The 18,776-nt window shown below is 35.9% G+C and overlaps 1 long non-coding RNA gene across 1 annotated transcript; it reads left to right on the top strand.

Moving 5' to 3' along the window:
* Nucleotides 1-15,328: 15,328 nt before the first annotated feature.
* On the top strand, nucleotides 15,329-17,440 carry LOC107026638. The gene is made up of 2 exons (XR_001457617.2): nucleotides 15,329-16,104; nucleotides 17,222-17,440. It is a non-coding gene; the product is annotated as an uncharacterized LOC107026638 (long non-coding RNA).
* Nucleotides 17,441-18,776: the final 1,336 nt, after the last annotated feature.

The following is an 18,776-nucleotide window of genomic DNA, read 5'->3' as shown; positions in this document are numbered from 1 at the left end:
CTTAGTGAATAGTTAGTGTTCTACACTTCTTGGTGAGTCTATTCTAACAAAGAGAGAGTCTATCGTGATTTTCCCGTTTCCATCAATCACAAGAGTACCATAGTTGATCTAATTGAGTTATACATGATAGATTTTGATATCATTCTTGGTATGGATTGGCTTCATGCCTTTTATGCCTAAATTGATTGTAGGACTCGAGTTGTCAAGTTTTCATTTCCAAATGGTCTAGTCTTAGAGTGGGAAAGTAGTTTAGAAATGCCTAAGGGTCATTTCAATTTGTACCTTAAGTCAAGCAAGTTAGCTTCTAAGGCGTGTGTCTATCACTTAGTCCGATTTAATGACTCTAATGCTGAGATACAACATATTCAGTCAGTTTTACTATTAAAAGATTTTCCAGAAGTCTTTCCAGATGATCTTCCCGGAGTCCCTCCTAAGAGAGAGATAGACTTTGGTATAGACATTCTTCCAGATACTTGTCCTATATCTATTCTGCCATACAGAATGGCACCAGCAGAATCGAAAGAGCTTAAATAGTAGTTAAAGGACCTCATAGATAAGGGCTTCATTCCAGGAAGTGTCTCGCCTTGGAGCACTCCAGTCTTATTTGTGAGAAACAAAGATGGTTCCCTTAGGATGTTTATAGATTATCGTAAGTTGAACAAGGTCACCATAAAGAACAAGTATCCTCTTACAAAAATTGATGATTTATTCGATCAACTTCAGCGTGCCATCTATTTTTCAAAAATAGACATCAGGTTTGGCTACCATCAGTTAAGAATGAGGGAATGTGATATTCTAAAGATAGCTTTTAAAACCTGATATGGCTATTATTAGTTTTTGGTCATGTCTTTTGGTTTGACCAATGCACCAACAACATTCATCGACCTTATGAATAGAGTCTTCAAACCTTATTTGGATATGTTTGTAATCGTCTTCATTGATGACATACTAATCTATTCAAAGAATAAAGAATATCATGCTAGTCATCTTATAGTAGTTCTCAAGACTTTGAAATATAGAGAATTGTATGTCAAGTTCTCTAAGTGTGAGTTTTGCCTTGAATTTGTGGCATTCTTAGGCCACATTAAGTCTGGAAAGGGAATTAAAGTTTATACTCAAAACATTAAGGCAGTGTAGAAGGGTTTCTTGGCTTTGGATGGCTGTTATAGGATGTTTGTAAAAGGTTTCCCATCTATTTCATCACCTTTAACCAAGTTGACTATGAAGACTATGAAGTGTTAGTGATATGAATCTTATGAGAAGATCTATCAGGAATCTAAAAAGAGGTTGACTACTACCCAGTTTTGAACTTACCAGAAGGTACTCAAGGTTTTGTAGTGTATTGTGATGCATCTAGAGTTGTCTTAGGTTGTGTGTTAATGCATAATGACAAAGTTATAACTTATGCCTTCATATAGTTGAAAGTTCATGAGAAGAATTATCCAACCCATGACTTAGAGTTGGTTGTTGTAGTTTTCACTTTGAACATGTGGTGTCATTACTTGTACGGTGTCCATGTTGATGTATTCACTAGTTACAAGAGCCTACAATATGTGTTCACCAAGAAAGAACTTAATCTCATAAAAGGGAGGTGGTTAGAATTACTCAAGGATACTGACATGAGTATTCTATATCACCCAGGTAAGGTTGATGTTGTTGTTGGTGCCTTAAACGGATTGTCAATGGGTAGTACCACCTATGTTGAGGAAGAAAAGAGAGAGTTAGTGAAAGATGTGCATAGACTTTCACGCCTGCGAGTCAGACTAATGGATTCCACAAGAGGAGGATAGTGGTGATGGATGGGACTGAGTCATCATTAGTGTTAGAAGTAAAATTCAAACAAGACTAAGATCTCATTTTGCTTGAATTGAAGACAAATGTTCATAAGCATAAAGTGTTAGCTTTTGAAAAATGGGGAGATAGTGTCTTAAGATACCAAGAAAGATTGTGTGTACCAATGGTGGATGGACTCAAAAAGAGAATCAAAGAGGAAGCTCATAGCTCCAGATATTCCATTCATCCGGGTTCCACCAAGATATATCGCGATTTGAGAGAAATTATTGGTCGAATCGTATGAAAAAGGGCATTGCAAATTTTTTTTATAAGTGCCCAAATTGTCAATAAGTTAAAGTAGAGCACCAAATGCCCGATGGTTTGGCTCAGAATATAGAACTTCTGTAATGGAAGTGGGAGATGATTAATATGGATTTTATCACATTCTTGCCTAGAACTCATAAGCAACATGATTCTATTTGGGTAATTGTCGATAGAAAGAAAAAGTCAGCCCATTTTCAACCGATAAAGAATACTCATTCAGCAGAAGATTATGTCGAATTATATATTCAAGAGGTTGTAAGGCTTCATGGAGTCCTAGTCTCCATTATTTCATATAGAGGTGCACAATTTACTTACAATTCTGGAATGGATTTTATCATATTCTCGCCTTGGACTCGCAAGCAACATGATTCTATTTGGGTAATTGTCGATACAAAGAAAAAGTCAGCCCATTTTCAGCCAGAAAAAACTACTCATTCAACAGAAGATTATGTCGGGTTATATATTCAAGAGGTTGTAAGTCTTCATGGAGTCCCAGTCTCCATTATTTCAGATAGAGGTGCACAATTTACTACATAATTCTGGAAATCTTTCCAGAACGGTTTGGGTTCAATAGTGAACTTAAGTACTCCCTTTCATTCTCAGAGAGATGGTCAACCAGAGCGCACTGTCCCGACCTTGGAGATATATTGAGGAAATACGTGTTTGATTTCAAAAGAAATTGGGATCACCTACATTTTATCGAGTTTGCTTAAAACAATAATTAGCACTTGAGCATCCAAATGGCTCCTTATAAAGCTCTTTATGAGAGAAAATGTAGATCTTCTATTGGATGGTTTGAAGTTGGTGAAGCAGGGTTGATAAGACCAGATTTAGATCATGAAGCTATGGAGAAGGTGAAAGTGATTCAGCAGAGGCTGAAAATGGCGCAGAGATGTCAGAAATCCTACACTGTTGTTAGGAGAAGGGAGTTAGAGTTTGAAGTAGATGATTGGGTTTACTTGAAAGTTTTACCCAATAAGGGTGTTATGAGGTTTTGTAAGAAAGAGAAGCTTAGTCCCCGGTATATTCGACCTTATGAAATATCCAAGAGAATTGGCAATATAGCTTATGAGTTGGAGCTACCACAAGAGTTAGCAACGGATCATCCGGTATTTCACATCTTCATGTTGAATAAATGTATGGGCGATCCTTCATTGATCATACCAACTGAAAATATTGAAATTAAGGATAGCTTATCTTACGAGAAGATTTTGGTTTCAAATTCTAGATCGCCAACTTCGCAAATTGAGAACAAAAGAGGTAGCATCAGTCAAAGTATTTTGGAGGAACCTTGTTAAGGAATCTACTTGGGAAGCTGAGAAGGATATGAAGAAGAGATATCCACATCTCTTTGAATCTGGATAAAGTGCAAATCAAGGTACTAATTCTCCTCTTAGTACTCTTTAAATTGTGAGTGAGCATGTCGTTTATTTGGCATTTGCATGTTGTGTGTATAAACTTGATGTCACCACCCTTAGCCTAGTAAGAATAATCTCATTCGAGAATGAATATTTCCAATATCACGACCGGGAACCAACCCCTAGACATAACCGGCGTCTTCGTCCTCGAAGAGGTCTTAGACTAGCCCTTAGCATACATCATTGCATATCATAGGTAGAGAAAATGTGGAAAAATTAAAACTTTAAATATGAAGTTTACTTAGGCTTCTCATTTATCAAAATAGTTTACATAGTATCTCACACAAAACATAGGAGTACAAGATTAGAAACATAGCCCTTACATCATTACAATAAAGTCTTATAAGAGAATAAAACATAGTCTTTACAACATAGGAAATAGAACAAATATCTTTAGACTAATCAAATAGCAGAGCTAGAGTAGTAGGCTTCATCCTCGGACTTGAGGACTCACCTACAACTTGGGAACTATACAGGTCTTCCTTGAAAATGGCCTTGAAGCTCTTCAATGGACCAAACCTACATTATTGTAGAAATAGAAGAGAATATGGGTTAGTACAAACCACATGTACTAAGTATGGAAACATATGCAAGTAAAACCTTTGAAGACATGTACAAAGCGACATTTTGTTTAAAAGCATGCTAATTTACTTTGAAAGCCTTTATGCACACACAAAGAGTGTTGACACCCTATTTTGACCGACCTTTAACCATTTTTTAGAATGCTATTCGATTAAATATGTATTTTAAAATTTATTTTAAGTTAAGAATTTTAGTGGATTTTGTATAAAAAAATATATTTTTGTATGTTCACTTTGTAAAATTATTGTAAATATTATTAATAAATTTCACAATAATTACTTCATTCAAATGTATTAAAATTTAAGTGATTTTCAATTATATAATAACTATTTTAATATATGTAGTATTTTATTTAAATAGCAATTCCTAAATTTTCCTCAAAATCATTTAAATTGTAGCCCATTTTATTCTAATTCCTTTCAATTCTAACCATCTCAATTCCAATTGTATTTTCAATTATAGACACCCTTTTCTTTCAAGTCTATCCAAATTTATTGCAATTTTTGTCATTCCATATCCAATCCAATCTTATTTAAGACCTCAATCTTTGAATCTCAACTGTCCATCCTTTAATTTTTAAATCCTAGATCAAATCCTAGTTGCTCATCTAAACTAATACTACGGTCAAGATCTAACCTCCTTTTCTTTCCTATTTATAATACCCTAAGATACTCCTAAACCTAAAAGAAATTTTTCATTCACCCCTCTCCCTTCTCCAAAATCAACCACCGCCTATCCTCTCTCCATGCAAGCGAAATGTCGCAAAGGCGGAGATGTCGTCTCCCACCGTCCCTCTCTTCCTCCCCTCTCTTATCTTCTATCTTCCCTTCGCTCTTTCTCCTCTCCATCCAGCAGCAGCTAGCAGGAAGCAAGCCACAACCGCTGCACCAGCCGGCAAGCAGCAGCCGGCAAGAACTTCTCCAGTCACCAGCTCAAGAATTAGCAGACCAGCGGACCAAATAATAGTTCCGGCGTCTTCTCTCCCTCTCATATCCCTCTGCCTCTCATTCCTTTCTCCCTTCCTCTTATTTTTCCCATTCATCTCCTCTCTTTGCAGAACAGCAGCAGCAACTCAGCAGGGAACTAGCAGCAACTCCAAGCAGTAGCAGAAAAGTGAGGCAATAGCATCCGCGAGAAAAATTTCCGACCAGTGAGCTGCCCTCTTCTCCGACGAGAATTCGGTCAGCGAAGACGAAAACTTCGATGGGGCCTACAAAGGCAACAATTACTGCTCCTACCAAAAAAGGAATACAAAGCTTCAATAAGACCAATCTTTACAGATCCATCCGGCAAACGTCTCCTAAAATATCATTTCACCTTTTAATAGATTTACTCTTTATCTACAAATTGGTTTTGTGATTTTCTTATATATATATATTTGAAATCTATGCATGCTGTCTTGATCTCAAAACTAAGCCACCGTTTATATCTTAATTATGTATTCTACAATTTTCTGATTTTTAGACTTAGTGTGCTACTGAAAACTTATCCATTTTGACTTGGAATGGCAGTTCATCCCCAGGTTAGCCTAGTTGATTCCCTGTAGTTATTAATTTATTTTGAATTTTAATATTATTGGTGCTTGACTTCAGTCGTTAATTTTTAGTAATCATCGATTCCGTTGAATGTTTGATTCTTTGGAAAAAATTCTATCCGATTCCAAACTCTTAAAATGGGATTTCGTGATTTTGACTTACCCTGAGGTGTTGTATTAGGATTGTTACTTATTTCTAAAAACTATGTGAGAAGTTGTGTGATATTTTCCTTTCCATAAAATAATTTATTATTTCCTTATGGATGATTGCTGAACTGGTTACTTACCCATTCAGTTTGTTCACTGTCTTATTATGGTAAAGTTATGTGATTGAGGATGTGATTTTATTTCCTTCTATTAAATAATAATGGTCTGATTGTCTTCAAATACGGAAATATTTTAATTAATATGGGGACCTAGTAATTGATATTTTACCTTAATTAATGTGTATAGTTGTTCACTTGTTTATTTTGATAAAGTCATCTGGTTAAGGTAAATAATTTTGGTGATTGTTTTCTTTTTTAGTTAATGAAATAAAATAATAGAAAAGAAATTCCTGCTCCTTAATTATTTCTTTTCCTTTGGAATAAGGAAAATATTATAATTGACTCCATAATTTATTTATTTTCCTTATTATGTGCACCCCTCATCACTATAAAAAAAGATCATCCTTTCATTCTCTAAAAAACAGATTGATTCATCTCTCATTGTCTCATTGCTTATACTTGGAAAAAATAATATTGCTCTCTACTCTTAAAAGATTTGAGATTCTGGTAAACTTTAAGGTTCTCCTCTCTACTTGTTATTTCATTGTGTTCGGGTCTGTGATTGTATTAAGTGGTCTTCACTGCTGATATTCTTGTCTGCCTAATTGGTTTTTATTCTTGATCTAGTATTTATATTATATTTTCATCCATACATTCGTGCAAGTTTGTAATGATAATATTATGTTGCTTGCTTGTATGCTCATGTTCTCACACACTTTGCATGAGACCTTTAACGGTTATATTTTGTTTGCAAGTATGTTTATTAAAATATAGAGGCCAAATTGAAACATATCATGATAAATGATCGTCTTGTTTGTCTTGTTTGTTTGACTTGGTGTCTAGGAGGGCCCTATATTTTATTTTTGTCTAAAACCACCCTACTAAGAGTTCAATGCCTCTTGAACATTATGTTGGGACGATTAGGCACCTTTTAGCTATGAAATGCACGTAGTGGTGGGGTAGGGATAGCTTGCCCTATGGATATGATGACATCGACTCAGGGTTTAAAAGACAAACTTTGATTTTGTCTATCTCTATACGGAAGCCTATCGGAAAAAATAAAAGAAGTCGAGTTTTGGCCCAAAATGTCTCTCTTAAAGTCTCTCTTCCCTTTTATCCCTTTATTGGTTTCTTTTAATTATGTTTATTTGGGGTAGCTCAAAAAAGAAATATAAATTTGTTTGCCTATATGTTGTACAATTTCTATCCTCTCGCTTATCTCTAATTTTTTATTTATTATTATAACTTAGTCTCGCATGCTTAAATAATTAATTGAAACAATAATGTCATCTTAATTTTTTAATATTATATCATTACATAGTCTTACATGCTTAGTCAAATGATTAAAATGATAAAATAGGCTTAATTGTTTAATATCATGTTATCACCTAGTTTCGCATGATTAACAAATTGATTAAAATTATAATGTGATCTTTATTGTTTAATATTATGTTATTACCAAGCTATCATGTTAAAATTAAATACTAATGAAGTAACCTTAATTACTACTTTTAACCCCCACATCAATTGCATGAGATACGGTCGGGACCCACACTTGTGGACCTCGAGGGATGTCTAGCACCTTCCCCTCAAGGTAATTTGAACTCTTACCCTGATATCTGGCTCATTGACCTTAGTTAGAATTAGTTAGGTTAGATAGGTTCCCTAATGCGCCTTAATTCGTTAGGTGCTGACTCTTCAATTCTGACATCCCAAAAGAGTTATTAGGTCATGCATGAAAACCCGTTTTGCTGAAAATGAGGCGCAACAGAATGGCGACTCAACTGGAGATATTAGGTTCTTACAATTATGTGTTTCCTGCTCATTTATGTGGGGGTTTGCTTTATTATTTCATTATTTGTTAGGTGAGAACCATGTTTAGTTATTATTTTTTTTCCTTATTTATTATCTACTTTTCATGTTCCACCCCTTTCCCTCTTTGTTATTTGTTTATAACCATATGTCATCTTTTCTCTTTCTCCTTATTTATTTACTTGCATGTTTACCCTCTTTCCTCATTTGCATGATTTAATTTACTTCCCTTTTACTTATATGCATAATTTATTTATTTATTTATTGTTTTATAAACTGCTTATGTGTTACTATTTTTCATCTAAATGCTAGTTGTTTACTTCTTTGATAAACTCGCATTCCGTTCATACTTCCCCCAATTGGGACCCTCTTTCTTTTTTTTAATTTTTTATTGTGATGTTGTGCCTTTTCACCATCACCACTACTCCAATTATATTCAATACCCATTATAGAGATTCAGCATATGCATTGACGGAATAGATAGTTTTACTACCACGAAGCCACAAGTCTTTTGCATAGAATCCCTTTCTAGTTCGTAACAAATCAACCCTTAGAAGTTCTATTTAGGTCATACATGTTGCATATGCCCTAGGTTGTTTGACCCTTGGTGTCAATCCACATAATCAGTAACCACCCTATAGTTTAAAAGGCCCCAACACCCTTTAGACAAATTGCATATTTATGTGTCAACATGATAATAATAAATAAATCAAGCCATCTTTGTCAAAAAAAAGTTTAGAAATCGTTTGTTGTTTTGTTTGATGAGTCATGAACTACCATCATTTCCCCCAACACACAAATGGTGGTCAAAGTAAATCCTACCCTGGAGATTTGGTGGAAAGATATTCACAGAAATCGAGAGTTAGAGGCAAATGAACTACTAGGTAGCCTTACCGCTTTGATCTCTGTAGAGTCAGATCGTCACTTGATCAAGGAATTGTTGAAATTTTGGGACCCTGAGAGGTTAGTTCTCAAATGCAAGGACTTCGAGCTAACCCCAACAATTGAAGATTTGGTGGGTTTCTGGGTCTCTCATATAAAGAACGTGAAATTATTGTTCCATACAAGCCAACCCCAAGATCCTTTTTGAAGCAAATGGACATGTGTCATGATTTAAGTTTGCTTTGTCTGAAAGAGGGTTGGATTTCTTTCAAGTTTCTGTACTCACCCTTTGCAGACGAGGAAGGTCATCAAAACTTTCACAGAGAACTTGCTTGCTCTCCTGAAAAATGGGAAACATACCATTTTAACGCATTTGTTGTCGCATTATTAGGCTCATTGGTTTTCCATAGAGAAAGGGGAAAATCCACACTGGCTTGTGTTATGTGGTCTGTATGTTAGCTTGAGGTGGAAATACCTTAATCCCCATGATACTTGCGGGAATTCAAAGATCATTGACTATGTGCACCAAAGGCAAGAGATACTTTGAGGGGTGTAACTTTCTGTTGAAACTCTAGGTTGTTGAACATTTCTACCAAAGGGCTAATAAGGTAGAAATTGTTAGAGTGACCATGGGGAACAAAATTGTCAATCACCATGCAAGGATGACATATTTTATTTCCCCTGTAGGAACGGAGGACTAGTTTACATACTTGAAGGAGCGTTCGGCCATTGAAATTCAATGGAAGTATAATTGGTTAAAACCTAGGTGTTCCATTATAAGGGGTGATGAGATTTACTTTATCAAGCTTATTTGTTTGAATGGTGTGCAACCATACGCACCACTTCGAGTCCTTTGACAATTCGGGAAAATCCAAATGACACCTCTTCGATCCCACATGGACCACCGTGGATATGACTTTGGGCCAGAAATACGACAAGTGAACACCATACTACAAAGATGGGAGAGGGTGGTAACTATCGATGTTCAAGAACATCGACCCCTCTGCAACCCTGAATATTACGTGTGGCTTCTAGAGGACGCAGAGCATGTAGATTTAAGCAAAGAGGGTCTTCTGAGTTTTGGCGATGAAAGGGAAAAAATATGGGTGCGAACCTTCTCAACATCAATCATGATATCACCTTTGAAATGAGGCAGCAGATTGTGCCTAATATTGGAGACCAGCATAATTGAAGTTTTTTAGGGTCTTTATTTCCATATGTTATCCCTAGTCCTTTAGCTTATTTTTAGTTTTGCTTTATTTTGATGTAGTAAAGCTAAATTATTTCAATAAATGAAAGACGTTTTATTATTTATCTAACTCTAAACTCCATTTGACAAACAAGGCTTGAATTGATTATCATACATCACTTAGATGTCGTCTTAGGTCTACCTCTGGCTCAACGAGGTCCCATGCATTTAGGACGTTAATTTTAAACAGTGAGTTGTTATTATGTTATTGTCTTAATCCCCTTAAATCGTTTTCTGTTGATTTTATTGTTTTCCCCATTCCTAAGGTTGATCTTTCCTTCACTCTGGCACATACACAATCAAAAGGGAACCCTCTTCTCCTCCTTCTCAATGATCAAGCTACAAATATAAGGGTAAAATGGTTGATGACAACAACACCAACGGAAGGTTAGAAACTTCTGATGGAGTTTAACTTCAAAGTGATCTTGTCTTGAGGCTTGAACGCAAGATTTTAGAGTTGGAAGAAGAGGTAGAACATATGCGCGATTTAGTCAAGTTGTCTATCTCTCTTGGAACCCAGTTTGGAGAAAATATAGACAATCCTCATCACATCAACCAAACAACCATGCCAAATAATCCTCCAATCAATATATCCCGACCCGAACCCACTCATGCAAATATCTTCCCACCGCTTCATGCCCAAAATACCCAAATTCATTTGCACTACTACTATCAACAAAATAAGCAGACCATTCAAAAACAATGTAAAATGCAAACCCTTTACATACTCTGGGAAATAACAACCTCAATCCTATATATGAGGAAACCGATCATGTGACCCACGACCTCCATGAATCAGAGTCCCACCAAAAAGATACTATGATAAAAACTCTCACCGAGAGATTAGATATCTTGGCCAACAGGTGCAACATGTGGAAGGAAGCAAGAGGTTAGGAGGACTGAGCTGTGAGGACTTGTGCATGCATCGTGATGTAGAACTGTCGGAAGGATACAAGCTTCCAAAGTTTGAGATGTTTAATGGGATTGGGAATCCCAAAGACCACCTACGAATGTACTGTGACAAGATTGTAGGGGTGGGAGAGATGAGAAGATACTCATCAAGTTGTTTATGAAGAGTCTTACTAGGGAGGCTCTATCATGGTATATTGAGAAATACCCTCGAAAATGAGTTGAGCGGGTGGATATTGCAACAGACTTTATGAACAGGTTTGGGTTTAATGTAGAAAATGCACCTGACTGGTTTTACGTTCAAAACTTGAAGAAGAAACCAAGTGAATCCTCCAGAGACTACGCCATAAAATGGAGGTCTGAGGCAGCTAGGGCCAGATCTCCTATGGAGGAATCTCATATGAAATACTACTTCATCTGTGCCCAAGAGACACAATATTATGACCGGATGATGTTGGTGGCTAAAAAGAGTTTTGATGAAAACATTAAATTAGGCGAAAGAATTGAGGAAGGCATAAAAATAGGACTATCATCAACATGGAGGCCTTGCAAGCAACCAACAAAGCACTACAATCTAGCGGAATGATAGAAATTGGAAGAGAACGGGTTCAGTAATGATGGCTCATGGAACCAAAACCCCTATGAGGTACCGAGCAACAAACCCACCTCCATCCTTATATCCTCACACTCTATACCCTCAACATCCCTCAGCTCCATAATCTATATCTCCCCAATCCATGCAAGTATATTACCAAAATACTCCTCTTCAATATCATCAAGCTTTATATCCTGTCTATAATTCCCAGCCTACATACATCCAAAATCCGCCACCCATTCAAACACCAAAATACCGAAACAGACCTCTATATGAAAAAAGACCTGCAAAAAATAATACCCCTTTCGATGAACCCATAACCCATCTGTATGAGAGGCTGAAGCAGGCTGGCTACGTCACCCCAATTCCTGCATTACCTATAGATGTCCGTGCAAAATGGTATGACCCTAAAAAAGTGTGTGCCTATTATTCTGGTATAAAGGGTCACACTACCAAAATTTGCAAAGCCTTGAAGGATAAGGTTCAAATGTTGATTAATACAAAGGCCATCCAGCTCAAGGATCCTACACCGAATGTTGCAAATAATCCTCTTCCTAACCACCAGGTCAACATGGTGGAAGTTGTCTATGTATGGGATTTGGAAGAATCTATCTGGGTCCTCGAGACAGAAGAAGCCATGACTACTACCGCCCCAAGCACCAATGGTAGTACAAAGACGTGCTCCATTTGAGGTTGAGGTCACCGTACCTAGACCCTCATTCACTATTTGTAGAGTTTTTTCTCCGGTCTAATATGATACACATGCTCTCCCTTGGGATTATATAAAAAGAATGATAAAAGTGGAAGAAGAGGACGTTGCAGCAGGAGTGACCAGATTTGGAAGAATTTACACCTCTGAAAATTTGGTTCAGGGAAGTTCTAGCAAATCCAAGGATCCAATCGTAGAGCTTGAAAATCAGGGGATCTGGAAGAAGGTTCAAGCTAAAGAGTACTCTGTTATTGAGCACCTGAGTAATCACCATCCCAAATATCAATCATGGCATTGCTACAATCTTCCGAAACTCATTGGGATGCCCTTTTGGAGATCTTGGGTGAATCTTATTTCCCATCTAGCATCACTCATGTAGGGGTATCCCAAATGGTCGGACAAGTTTTTGAGGCCTACAAAACATCTTTTCACTAATATGAGTTGCCACTTGAAGGAACATCCCACAATAATGCTTCGTACATTTCATCTCAGTATCAAGACAAGGTAATAATCAAAGGGTTGGTTGATACAGGTTCGGGTTTGAATATATTCCCTCTAAGCACGTTGACAAGGTTGGGCATATATAGTGCAAAAATTCAAACCTGGAAGATGAATGTGAGAGCATTTGATGGCTCTCAAAGGGGTACTGTTGGGGAAATAACCTTGGACATGTTCACTGGTCCTGCCACTTTCCCACTAGCTTTCCAAGTCTTGGACATTCCCTCATCATATAACTTACTATTGGGTCGTCCATGGATTCATATGGCTGGAGCGTTTCCATTTACTCTTCACCAATGCTTGAAGTTTGAATGGGATTATGAAGAGATTGTGGTCCACGGAGAAAAAGAACATCCTGTGTAAGCAATTGAAGGAAGAGAGCATATGGATGGTGAGATGTACCATACAGTGGAGCTTGTTGGGAACATTGAAGGTGCAACCTTGGTTTAGCCAGAAGATCATAGATATGATAGCCTGTTTGGTTTCAAGCTTCGATAAGGTTTGGGAGCTGAATTGCAAGGGATAGTCGAACTTATAAACCTTAATCTTCACTCCACTACTTTTGTCCTGGGATATAAACACACTACCAAGTAGTGTCTTGAGTGGCAACCACCTAGAGATTGGTACTATTATCTATTGAAAAAACCCATACCACCGTTGCATCAATCATTTCGATAAACATGTTTCATGGTGGCATCATGGATGAGCATTTAGAAGACATGAAGGGGTTATCTTTGACCAAAGAAGAAGGGAAGGTTTATAATGTCGTGATCAATGGTGAGGAGAAAGGGGACCCTAGCGAAAGAAATAAAAAAGGTGAAGATCAGTATCAGCAACTGGACCTCAACTCCATCCAGACCTCGTCGGGCATCTAGGTAGCACTGGAAGTTATTTCCTATCGATTTTTTAAAGAGGCTTTCAATAAACAGTTTTAAATTCAAATTTTCTTCTACTGCTTTTAAATGTTAATTTTATGCAAATCCTGAGTTTTTAATCAATAAAGTTCTTTTCCCATTCATTTAGTATCTTTTATTTATTTGAGTGTTATTTTTTCCAGCAATATCTGTTATAAAAATATTGAATGTGAGACTATGACATATAACGAGACTACACAACTTAATATTAATGACTTAGTAGAAGATGAAGAAAGTGAGTTCCCTGAGGAATTAATTAGAAGGGTTAAGGAATTTGAGGAGAAACCCAATCCAAACTTGGTGGAAACAGAAGTGGTAAATCTGGGAAATTCAAAGGTGACACAAGTGACCTGAGTAAGCATCCATATGATAGAAAAAGACAAGAAAGAGTATACCGAGTTTCTCATGGATAACAAAGGCTCTATCAAATTATCGTTTGGATACTCAAGTTACTATTCAGTCTATTTTGAATATTTTATAGGATTCAACTTGCTACGATGACCTACTGTTATTTAGGCTCGTCTGCCTCACAAAGGGACACCAAGTTCGTCGACTTTACAATACGACATTTAGGCTTGTCCATCTTATAATAGGACATTTAGGCTCGTCCGCTTTATAATAGGACATTTAGACTCGTCCGCCTCATATTAGGACATTTAGGCTCGTTTGCCTAATAATATGACGTTAGGATCGTCTGCGTTACAATAGGATGTTAGGCTCGTCTGACTTACAATACGACATTTAGGCTTGTCCACCTTTAATAGGACATCTAGGTTTGTTGACCTTACAATACGACATTTAGGCTCGTGCACCTTTAATAGGACATCTAGGTTCATCAACCTTACAATATGACATTTAGACTCGTCCGCCTTATAATAATACATTAGGCTTGTCCGCCTTCAAACAACGCTTAGGCTTGTCCACCTTACAAAAGGACGTTTAGTTTTTTTAGAATTTACAGGAATGGTCGATTGCTTTTCTCGCTTCTATTTCTAGATCTTATCGCTTTTCTATATCTCTCTTCTCGCTACCCTAATCTTATTCATTCAAGTTGATATCGTGTCTTTCGAATATCTTATCGCACTTTCAACTTTTAAGAGTTTCATTTGCTCTTGAATGTAATTCATGACCTAATTCTCATATAAACAGAGATATGTAGGCGGCTTAATACCAAAGTCTCACTCGTACCCTTCTTCAACTCTATCGGTCGGACACAATCTGCTTGTAAGTCAATGTTGGTTGCCCAATAATTCATTCTTCATTCCCAAGCAACCAAGGGGCAGCCGTTGACACTCAATTTTGACCGACCTTTAATCATTTTTTTTGAAATTCTATTCGATTAAATATGTATTTTAAAATTTATTTTAAGTTTTGAATTTTAGTCGATTTTGCATAAAAAAATTATATTTTAGTATGTTCACTTTGTAAAATTATTGTTAATATTATTAATAAATTTGGAAATAATTACTTCATTCAAATTTGTTAAAATTTAAGTGATTTTCAATTATATAAAAAATGTTTTAATATATCTAGTATTTTAATTAAATAGCAATTCCTAAATTTTCCTCAAAATCATTTAAATTGTAGCCCATTTATTCTAATTTCTTTCGATTCTAACCATCTCAAGTCCAATTGTATTTTCAATTATAGCCACCCTTATCTTTCAAGTCTATCCAAATTTAATACAATTTTGGTCATTCCATATCTAATCCAATATGATTTAAGACCTCATCTTTGAATCTCAAACGTCCATCCTTTAGTTAAATCCTAGATCAAATCTTAGTCGCTCATCTAAACTAATCCTACAGTCAAGATCTATCCTTTTATTCCTTCCTATTTCTAATACCCTAAGAGACTCATAAACCTAAAAGTATTTTTTTCATTCACGCCTCTCTCTTCTCCAAAATTAGCCGCCGCCTCTCCTTTCTCCATGAACTGGTGAAACGCCGCAAAGGCGGAGATGTCTATCTTCCTCCGTCCCTCTCTTCCTCCCCTCTCTTCTCTTCTATCCTCCCTTCTCTCTTTCTCTTCTCCGTCCAGCAGCAGCTAGGTGAGAAACCAGCAGCAATCGCTGCGCCATCCAGCAAGGACTCCTCAAGTCAGCAGCTCGAAAATCAGCAGACCAGCAACAAACAACAGTTCCGGCATATTCTCTCCCTCTCATCTCCCTCAACCTCTCGTTCCTTTGTCCCTTCCTCGTCTTTTTTCCTTTTCCTCTCCTCTCTTTGCAGGATCAGCAGCAGCTCAGCATGTAGCATCAACTCCACGCAGCAGCAGAAACGCGAGGCAACAGCAGTCGCGAGCTCCGACCGGTGAGTTGTTCTCTTCTCCGACGAGAATCTTGTTGGCGAAGGCGACAACTCCGATGGGGCCGACGAAGGCAACTGTTACTGCTCATACCGTAAATGGAATGCAAAGCTTCGATAAGACGGATCTTTACAGATCCGTTCGGGTAAATATCTCCTAAAATATCATTTCACCTATATATAGATATATGAAATTTATTCATCTTTTCTTGATCTCAAAACTGAGCCATCATTTATTATCTTAATCTTGTCTTCTACAATTTTCTGATTGTTAGACTTAGTATGCTACTGAATCATTATCCATTTTGACTTGGAATGACAACTCATCCCCAGGTTAGCCTAGTTGCTTCCCTGTAGTTATCAATATATTTTTCATTTTAATATTATTGAGATTGTTGGTGCTTGACTTCAGTCGTTAATTTGTAGTAATCATAGATTCCCTTGAATAATTGTTTCTGTGGCTAAAATTCTATCCGATTCCAAACTCTTAAAATGGGATTTTATGATTTTGACTTACCCTTAATTGTTGTATTAGGATTGTTACTTGTTTGTAAAAAATAGGTGAGAAGTTGTGTGATATTTTCCTTTTCATAAAATAATTCATTATTTATTGTTGAACCGATTACTTACCCATTCAATTTGCTCACTGTCTTATTATGATAAAGTTATGTGATTGAGGTTGTGATTTTATTTCCTTGCTTTAAATAATTATATTCTAATTGTCGTCAAATAACGGCATTATTTTAATTAATATGGGGACCTAGTAATTGATATTTTACCTTAATCAATGTGTATAGTTGTTTATTTGTTTATTTTGATAAAGTCATCTGGTTAAGGTAAATAATTTTGTTGATTGTGTTCTTTTTTAGTTCAGGAAATAAAATAAAAAAAAGAATTCCCTACTCCATAATTATTTCTTTCCCTTTGTAATAAGGAAAATATTATAATTGACTCCTTAATTTATTTATATCCCTTATTATGTGTACCCCTCATCACTATAAAAAGAGACCATCCTTTCATTCTCTAAAAAACAGACTTAATCATCTCTCATTGTCTCATTGCTTATACTTGGAAAACATAATATTGCTCTCTACTCTTAAAATAATTAAGATTCCGGTAAACTTTAAGGTTCTCCTCTCTACTTGCTATTGCGTTGTGTTTGGGTCTGTGATTGGATTAAGTGCTCTTCACTGCTAATATTCTTGTCTGCCTAACTGGTTGGTATTCTTAATCTAGTATGTATATTATTTTTTCATCCATACATTTGTGCAAGTTTGTATTGATAATGGACGCGATGGGGTCAGTTCCTCTATCCTTTTATATGCGCATAATATTTGTTGTTGGTTGATGTTTTATGTGTTTGCCTGTCTTTGATTTAACTTGCATTGTTAATATGTGAAAATTGATGTTGTACTTACTGGTTGCATTCGTGGATTGTTGCTTCTTTTAGTTTAACAGGTTTTGAACTCAAAGGTTCAAGATGTTGAAGAGTTGCTATGGATTGTGGAAGTGTTAGACGAGCTCACGTTTATTTAATTTGTGTTTTGTATATTATTTAATCTCTATTATTATTTTATAATAATTTATAAACGCTAAACTCTATATATATGAAATGAATTTGGGGGAATCGCCCAAGGAGAGGGGGAATTACGTGCTACCTTTTATATTATCACAATGTACTTGTTGATAGAAAGTATGCCTATAGGTTTAATATAATTTCCAGCATGCCTAATATTTTTGATTAATAACTTTAAGTTTTGTTAATGAATTCTAAAATAATTAGGTTCCAATAACTTTTGCATGTTAAAATAAGATTCTAATAATTTTGGGTAGGTTAATTGGTTCGATTTTAATAACTCTTTGTATGTTAATAATTATTCAGTATGTCTAATCACGTAAAATCATGCCAAATAATGAATTTCTGCATCTAATAAAATTGACTGCCTAAAAATGTTTCTGCATTAATATTAATCTGCTTTCTAAAGTAAATTTCTGCATTGTTATTATTTTCTGCTAAGAAGTAATTTTCTGCATTAATAATAAATTTGTTACTGTTCTAAAAAAAATTTGTTGTCTCTCTTAGAGTCTCCCTTCCTTTTTATCCATTTATTTGTTTCTTTTAATTATATTTATGTGAGGTAGCTTAAAACAAAATTATAAAATTGTTTGCCTATATGATTGTACAATTTCTATCCTCTCACTTATCTGTTATTTTTTATTTAATATTTTATTTATTGTTATCACTTAGTCTCGCATGCTTAAATAATTAGTTAAAACAATAATTTCATCTTAATTGTTTAGTATTATATTATCACATAGCCTTACATGCTTATTCAACTAATTAAAATGATAAAATAGCCGTAATTGTTTAATATCATGTTATCACCTAGTTTCACATGATTGACTAATTGATTAAAATAATAATGTGCTATTTCTTGTTTAATATTATGTTATCTCCAAGCTAGCATGTTAAATTAAATAGTAATGAAGTGACCTTAATTGTTACTTGTAACCCCCACATAAATTGCATGAGATACGGTCGGAACCTAAACTTGTGGACCTCGAGGGATGCCTAACCCCTTCCCCTCGAGGTAATTTGAACCCTTACCCTGATCTTTGGCTCGTCGACCTTAGTTAGACTTAGTTAGGTTAGATAGGTGTGTTAACGCGCCTTAATTCGTTAGGTGACGATTCTTCAATTCCGAAATCCCAAAATAGTTGTTAGGTTGCGCATCAAAACCCGTTTTGCTAAAAATGGGGTGAGACAAAGAGCATATACAAGTCAATAATCACAACATTAAGATATGTTCATATCCATATACAAGAATAACATCATCAGAAAGGCATATCAACATTTCATGTTCTAGAGTTCGTATCATCAAAGCATACAAGACCTTTACTCGCAATCTCAATCCAAGTCAACTAGTGCAATGCTCATGTGAAGCCCCATAACCCCACATAAACCAAGTAAACTAGTAAAGAGACCATAAGTAATGTCTTTACCT

Source organism: Solanum pennellii, chromosome 8 (genome assembly GCF_001406875.1).
Source record: "Solanum pennellii chromosome 8, SPENNV200".
In the NCBI taxonomy this organism is placed as follows: Eukaryota; Viridiplantae; Streptophyta; class Magnoliopsida; order Solanales; family Solanaceae; genus Solanum; species Solanum pennellii.
Note: the sequence above shows the minus strand (reverse complement) of the source record. Positions and strands in the feature narration are given on the sequence as shown.